Source organism: Macaca thibetana, chromosome 14, assembly GCF_024542745.1.
Source record: "Macaca thibetana thibetana isolate TM-01 chromosome 14, ASM2454274v1, whole genome shotgun sequence".
NCBI classification, from domain to species: Eukaryota; Metazoa; Chordata; class Mammalia; order Primates; family Cercopithecidae; genus Macaca; species Macaca thibetana.
Window position 1 is genome coordinate 29,351,985 of NC_065591.1, and position 8,146 is coordinate 29,360,130.

The 8,146-nt window shown below is 40.4% G+C and overlaps 1 long non-coding RNA gene across 1 annotated transcript; it reads right to left on the bottom strand.

Moving 5' to 3' along the window:
- Positions 1-5,436: 5,436 nt before the first annotated feature.
- Positions 5,437-7,886, bottom strand: LOC126936623 (uncharacterized). The gene is made up of 3 exons (XR_007719458.1): positions 7,369-7,886; positions 6,478-6,517; positions 5,437-6,101 (listed from the first exon to the last, which is right to left on the bottom strand). It is a non-coding gene; the product is annotated as an uncharacterized LOC126936623 (long non-coding RNA).
- Positions 7,887-8,146: the final 260 nt, after the last annotated feature.

Consider the following 8,146-nt stretch of genomic DNA (forward strand, 5'->3'; position numbering starts at 1 on the left):
GTGTGTGTATCTGCCTTCTTTTGATCAACATTATGTTTGTGACATTCATGTTATTGAATGTAATTATAGTTTATTTATTGTCATTGCTGTTTAGTAGTCCATTGCATCAATACACAAAAATTTACTTATCAATTTCAACATTGACAAGAATTTGAGTGGCTTCCAGTATGAACATGTAAGTTAGTATGACACTATATTCTTAAATATGTCTTTTGGGGAATGTGTGTATGTATTTTTGGGGAGTATCCTAGGACTAAAATTGTCTGCATTATAGGGTATGCATATGTTCAACTTTCATAGATCCGTTCAAATAGTTTGCAGTGCTGTAAGCAATATACAGGAGTTCCAGGTTGTTCCACATCTTAGTCGACACTTAGTATTGTCTACCTTTTAAATTTTACCCATTTTTGTAGATGTGACATCATATTGTAGTTTTAGTTAGCATTTCTCTGATGTCTAATTAAGCTAATCATTTTTTCCATATAGTTATTGGCCATTAGGCTGGCTTCTTCGTAAAGTCCATTATTTTGCTCATTTTTCTATTTTTCTTTTTCTTTCTTTTCTTTTTTTATTTTTTGAGAGCTTTATCACCTAGGCTGGAGTGCAGTGGCACGATCTCGCCTAACTGCAACCCCCACCTCCTGAGTTCAAGCAATTCTCCTGCCTCAGCCTCCCGATTAGCTGTGACTACAGGCACGCACCACCATACCCAGTTATTTTTTTGTATTTTTAGTAGAGATGGGGTTTCTCCATGTTGGCCAGGCTGGTCTTAAACTCCTGACCTCAAGTGATCCACCTACCTGAGCCTCTCAATGTGCAAGGATTACAGGCGTGAGCCTCCATGCCCAGCTCCATTTTTCTATTTTTCTATTGAGTCACTGGATTGTATGTTTGTTTTGTTACTGAATGGTGGAAGTTATTTATGCATTCTGAACATGAGTCCTTTTTTTGGAATTACGTGTTGTAGATATTTTGTCCTACTCTTTGAATTGCCTTTTCACTCTTTTAATCATGCCTTTACCTGAAAAAAAGGTTTTAATTCTAATATAGTCCAATTTATAAAGGTTTCCATCATGTTTATCAATTTTAATTCCTTTAAAAATATATTAACTACTTCAATATCACAAAGATATTCTCCGGTTTTTAACTTTTAGAAGACATATTTTGTTTTACCTTTCAAGTTACATTGCATTCCACTAGAATCGTCTTTTTTTTTAATTTAAGGAAATAGTTTATTATTTAAAATATCTTAGAAAAATCATGTAAAAGCATCAATTTTATGACAAAATTAAATTATTATTATTATTATTATTTTTGAGACAGAGTCTCTCTCTGTCACCCAGACTGGAGTGCAATAGTGCAGTCTCAGCTCACTACAAGCTCCACCTCCCAGGTTCATGCCATTCTCCTGCCTCAGCCTCTGGAGTAGCTGGGACTACAGGTACCTGCCACCATTCCCGGCCAATTTTTTTTTTTGTATTTTTAGTGGAGATGGGGTTTCGCAGTGTTAAGCCAGGATGGTCTCAATCTCCTGACCTTGTGATCTGTGCACCTCAGTCTCCCAAAGTGCTGGGATTACAGGCGTGAGCCACCACGAAAGAAAATTTTAAATTTTTAAAATTGACAGGTAACATTTTATCTGTTGTATTGTGTACAACATATTAGAATTGCTTTTTATGTATGACGTAAGGGTAGGGATCAAGATTTTATTTTTTTTCCCTTAAGATTTATAATTGCTCCTGAACAAGTTATTAAAAAAAAAACTTGTTTTCCATCTTATCATAAGTTAAATGATCATGTATGTGTGTATCAGTTTCTGGACTCTTAGATCTATGTCTCTGGTCTATTTGTATACTCTTGTAGTAATTCCACACTTGTAAATCTTGCATTGTAATAAGCATTGTACCTGATAGTGTCAGTTCTACAGCTCTGTTCTTGAATATTATTTTGGCTGTGCTTAATCCTTTACATTTCCATATGTATTTTAGAATCAGCTTGTTAACACCAGCCAAATGCATATTCTCATACAAAGCCGCTGGGTTTTTACTTTAGCTTGCATTGAATCCATATGTCATTTTGGGGGCATTGTCATCTTTACAATACTGTGTTTTCCAATCCATGAAGATCATATATCCATCTATTTATTTAGGGTTTTCGTAACTTTTTTCCTTAGTAGTAAGTTATCTTTTTGTTATTGATTTCTAGTTTAACTGCACTGTAGTCTAACGTATTCTGTATGATTTCAATTATTTTGAATATTTTGAGGTTTGCTTTGTCCGTGCATATTGTCAAGTTTTGGTAAATGTTCTGTGTTCATTTGAATGACATTTATATTCCTCATTTATTGGGTGAAATGTTCTACATGAGCACAGTTTATTAATTATGCTGTTCAAATATTCTCTATCCTTAGTGATTTTTGTCTACTTCTTCTATCATTTCCTGAGAAATAGATTTATCTATTTTCCCCTTTTCTTATGCTAATTTTGCTTTATAGTTTGAGGCTATGTATTACATGTTGGAAAATACAGAAAATACAGGCCAGGTGCAGTGGCTCATGCATGTAATCCCAGCACTTTGGGAAGTTGAGGCAGGCAGATCACTTGAGCCCAAGGTTCAAGACCAGCCTGGGCAACACGTGAAACCCCATCTCTACAAAAATAAAAAAATTAGCCAGGCATGGTGGTGTGCACCTGTAGTCCCAGTTACTTGGGAGACTGAGGTGGGATAATTGCTTGAGCCCAGGAGGCTGAGATTGCAGTGAGCTGTGTTCATGCCACTGCGTTCCAGCCTGGGCAACAGAGCAAGACCTTGTTTCAGTAACAAAAAAAAAAAAGAAAGAAAGAAAAAAGAAAAAAAAATTTAGAAGTGTTATACCTTTTTAGTGGATTAATCCTTTTCTCATTATAAGATGTCCTTCTTTATCTTTAGTAATGCTCATTACATTAAAGTTTACTTTTTCTGAACAGATGTGGCTCACACCTGTAATCCCAGCACTTGGGGGGCCAAAACAAGAGGATAGCTTGAGGCCAGGAGTTTGAAACCAGCCTGGGCAATATAGTGAGATCTCATGTCTACAAAAAAGAAAAATTAGCCAGGCACGGTGGCATGTATCTGTAGTCCCAGCTACTTGGGAGGCTGGGGTGAGGGGATGGCTTGAGCCCAGGAGGTCTGGGTTGTAGTGAGCCACCATCTTGCCACTGCACTGTAGCCTGTGCAACAGAGTGAGACTTCATCTCAAAGAAAAGAAAAAAAGAAAAAAAAGAGAGTTTATTTTTCTGATACGTGACTCTATTATCCTTATTTTTCCTAATGCTTGTATGGTATATTTTTTTCTAATTATTTATAGCCAGCCTTTCTATGCCCTTATATTTAAGGTATGTTTCTTATAAGCAGCACATAGTTGAGGATTTTTTAAAAATCCAATTAGACAATTTTTAAATTTGAATTGTAGCACAGTCCATCTACATTCATGGAAATACTGAAATAATAACTTATTTGGGTTTAAATCTATCATATGATTTATCTTTTCTTTGTTCTATATTCCTTTTTGTCTCCTTTGTTGTCTTCTTTTGAATTGGTCAAGTTTTTTTTTTTTATCATTCCATATCCCCCTTCTATTGACCTTTTAGGTATATATTCTTTCATCTCCTTTTTAAGTGATCACCTTAGAAATTATACCATGCATTCCTGACTTACAATAGTTTAGTATAAATTAGTACTTTTACTACTTCCTGGACAATGGAAGAACCTTAGAATACATTAACTCCAGTTATCTCCCTCCGCCCGTGTGGGTTTTGGAAGATAGTTATGAAGATAAACTAGTAGTCTGCCAGCTAAGAAGACATTGTAGGTACGGAAAACAGCAAGTCTGTGTGTAATGATCTCCTTTGCCCTCTCCAACACATTCTCTCCTTTTTCTATGAGGCTGACCGCTTGGATAACTGCACCACCAAGGTGGCTTTGTCCTCTCCCTTTCTATTTTGTAGCTAGTGGGAGGGACTGGCAAGAGACTGTAAGATTAGAGCAGTTGGAATACTTATTCTGTCCTTCCCATCATCCCTGCAAGCCTGCCATGGTTCTGACTGCAGCTGCATCCTCCTACAGTTCCAGCCTCATATGACCCCTCTTCCAAGATCTGACTCCTGCAAAAGTCTGGTCTGGAAGAAGCTGCAATAATATTCCACAGCAATTGGTGTCCAGTACATATGTAATAAAACCCGCACCCTCATTGTGGTCTACAAGACATTAGTTGATTGGGGCCTCTCTCTGCTAATCGGACCTTGGCTGTACTTTCTCACTCATTTACTGCTTCTTTGTCAAATAGTCATTTTTCCCCTGTTCAGAAAACATGTCAAGCTCCCTCCAGCCTCTGGCCTTTTGCAATTGCTGTTTCCCTTCTTGGGCACATTTTCCTTCTCATCATCCAAGTTTCGGCTCAACAATCACATTCTTACAGAAGGCTTTAACAGTTACTCTCTCTAAAGGGGCTTCTTTTTTCTGTTTCTCATGTATTACTGGAAGTTTGCCCCCTATAGGACTTATTGCTGTCTGGAGACTTTTCTTCATTTATTTGTTGACTTCTGTGTATTATCTGCCTCCCTCCTCTACAATGTAGAGTTCATCAGAGGGAAACTTTGTCTGTCATATTCACCAGAGTATCTTTAGCACCTAGAAGAAACAATAGATGCTTGATCAGTATTTCTTGAATGAGTTAATGAACTTATTTTTCTGTCTGGTTCCCAAATATCCCCCCTCCTCATATATACATTCAATCCTTTATCACCTTGTATGAGGCCAATTCTTCCATTGCTATAAAGAAATACCTGAGACTGGGTAATTTATAAAGAAAAGAGGTTTAATTGGCTCGTGATTCTGCAGGCTGTACAGAAAGCATAGTGGCGTCTGCTGCTAGGTAGGCCTCAGGAAGCTTCCAGTCATGGCAGAAGGTCAAGAGGGTGCAGATATGTCATATGGTGAAAGCAGAAGCAAGAGGCAGGGGAGGTGTCACACACTTTCAAACAACGAGATCTTGCAAGAACTCACTGACTATCACGAGCACAGCATCAAGGGATGGTGCTAAACCATTCATGAGAAATCCACTCCCATGACCAATCACCTTCCACTAAGCCCAACCTCCAACACTGGGGAGTACAACTCAGCATGAGATTTGGGTGGGAACACATATCCAAACTGTATCACATCCCCCATTTCTCACTCACCAACAAACGAGGACTTTTCCAGCAAAGATCATTAGGCTAATGACAACAAATGACTTACTTGGGGAAAGCTTCCTGGGGGAAGTGGCATCTGATGTGGTCTTTAAAGAGAGGCAGGGAACTTGTACATAGGGAATCATCCAGCAATGAATTCAAGTCTAAGAATACCAAAAACCAAACTGAAAACAAAATTCGAGACCAAAATATTTATTTAATTTTGTTTTGTTTTATTTTATTTTTATTTTATTTTTATATTTTGAGATGGAGTCTCACTCTGTTGTCCAGGCTGGAGTGCAGTGACACAATCTTGGCTCACTGCAACCTCCACCTCCCAGGTTCAAGCAATTATCCTGCCTCAGCCTTGAGAGTAGCTGGGACTACAGGCACGCACCACCATGCCTGGCTAATTTTTTTGTATTTTCACTAGAGACGGGGTTTCACCATGTTGGTCAGGCTGGTCTTGAACTCCTGGCCTCACATGGTCCACCCACCTCGCTCTTCCAAAGTGTTGGAATATTATTTTAAATGACATTATTTAAATATTATTTTAAATGAAAACATTTAGATTTTGTTAGTTTTCTAGTGCTGTGGTCACAGCTTAAAATACTCATTTACTCCCTTACAGTTCTGTAGGTTAAGAATTCAGGCAGGCTCTTCTGGGCTCTGCTCAGTGTATCCCAAGGTTGAAAACAAGGTGTCAGCCAGCTGGGCTCAAATCTAAAGGCTCTGAAGAAGACTGCACTTTCCGACTCATTCAGGGTGTTGGCAGACTTCTGTTCCTTGAGGTTGTAGGAATGAGATCTCTGTTGTTGGCTAGTTGTCACCTGGGAGTCTCTCTCAGCTCCTTGAGGCCATTCACCTTCCTTCTTACATAGCCACCTCCATCTGCCAGTGAGCAACAGTGTGTCAAATCATTCTCCTACTTCAAATGTCCTTAACTTCTTCTGTCTTCCTCTTCTTTAATGGCTCATGTGATTATATTGGAACCACCAGCTATTCTAGAAAAATCTTCCTATCTTAAGAACAACTGATTAGTACCCTTAATTGTAGCTGCAAAGTCCTTTTTCCTAGGTAGCATAACATTTTCCTCTGAGTAATGCCAGAGACAAGGTAATGGGACCCCAAATTCTGTCTACCACAGATACAAACATGGAAAAACAAAGCTGGCTTCTGGAAGGGACTGAAGAACCCTAAAGACAAGTCTAGTCTCCCCAAGGATAAAAAAAGCAACTATCATTTTGATTTTGGAGATAAGCCCTACCTTCTCTCTTTTTAGATGTTCATCAGCTTTTCAATGGAATCTGAAATTTAAAAATTTATTATAAATTCTTATGAAGATATAATCTGAAATTTTATGTTCAACTGGTTAAAGGTAACCAGGATCTAATAATTTGTCAAAGGGGGATGAATATGGGATGCTTTTCTTGACTGCCTAAAACTCTCCTTAATCCAGAACTTCTCTAAGTGTGGCCAGATGGTGGCTTAGAGATACCCATTCGGCCAGGTGCAGTGGCTTACACTTGTAATTCCAGCACTTTGGGAGACCGAGGTGGGCAGATCACGAGGTCAGGAGATCGAAACCATCCTGGCTAACACGGTGAAACCCAGTCTCTACTAAAAATACAAAAAAAAAAAAAAAAAAAAAATTAGCCAGGCGTGGTGGCAGGTGCCTGTAGTCCCAGCTACTTAGGAGGCTGAGGTAGGAGAATGGTGCGAACCTGGGAGGTGGAGCTTGTAGTGAGCCAAGATTGTGCCCCTGCACTCCAGCCTGGGCAACAGAGCAAGACTACGTCTCAAAAAAAAAAAAAAAAAAAAAAAAAGGTGGCACGTCAATATGGCTGAATAGGAACAGCTCCAGCCTCCAGGTCCCAGTGTGAGCATCACAGAAGACGGGTGATTTCTGCATTTCCAACTGAGGTACCAGGTTCATCTCATTGGGGCATGTCGGACAGTGGGTGCAGCCCAATGAGCGAGAGCCGAAGTAGGGTGAGGCATCACCTCACCTGGGAAGCATAAGGGGAAAGGGAATTCCCTTTCCTAGCCAAGGGAAACTGTGACACCCAGCACCTGGAAAATCGGGTCACTCCCACCCTAATACTGTACTTTACCAAGGGTCTTAGCAAACGGCACACCAGGAGATTATATACTGCACCTGGCTCGGAGGGTCCCATGCCCACGGAGCCTCCCTCATTGCTAGCACAGCAGTTGGAGATCTAACTGAAAGGCAGCAGTGAGGCTGGGGGAGGGGCACCCGCCCTTGCTGAGGCTTAAGTAGGTAAACAAAGCTGCTGGAAGCTCGAACTGGGTGGAGCCCACCACAACTCAAGGAGGCCTGCCTGCCTCTGTAGACTCCACCTCTGGGGACAGGGCATAGCCAAACAAAAGGCAGCAGAAACCTCTGCAGATGTAAATGTCCCTGTCTGACAGCTTTGAAGAGAGTAGTGGTTCTCCCAGTACAGAGTTTGAAAATGGACAGACTGCCTGCTCAAGTGGGTCCCTGACCCCTGAGTAGCCTAACTGGGAGACATCCCCCACTAGGGGCAGACTGACACCTCACACCTCACACGGCCTGGTACACCTCTGAGACGAAGCTTCTAGAGGAATGATCAGACAGCAACATTTGCTGTTCAGCAATATTCACTCTTCTGCAGCCGCTGCTGCTGATACCCAGGCAAATAGGGTCTGGAGTGGACCTCGAGCAAACTTCAAAAGACCTGCAGCTGAGGGTCCTGACATTAGAAGGAAAACTAACAAACAGAAAGGACATTCACACCAAAACCCCATCTGTATGTCACCATCATCAAAGACCAAAGGTAGATAAAACCACAAAGATGGGGAAAAAGCAGTGCAGAAAATCTGAAAATTCTAAAAATCAGACCACCTCTCCCCTTCCAAAGGAATGCAGCTCCTAGCCAGCAATGGAACAAAGC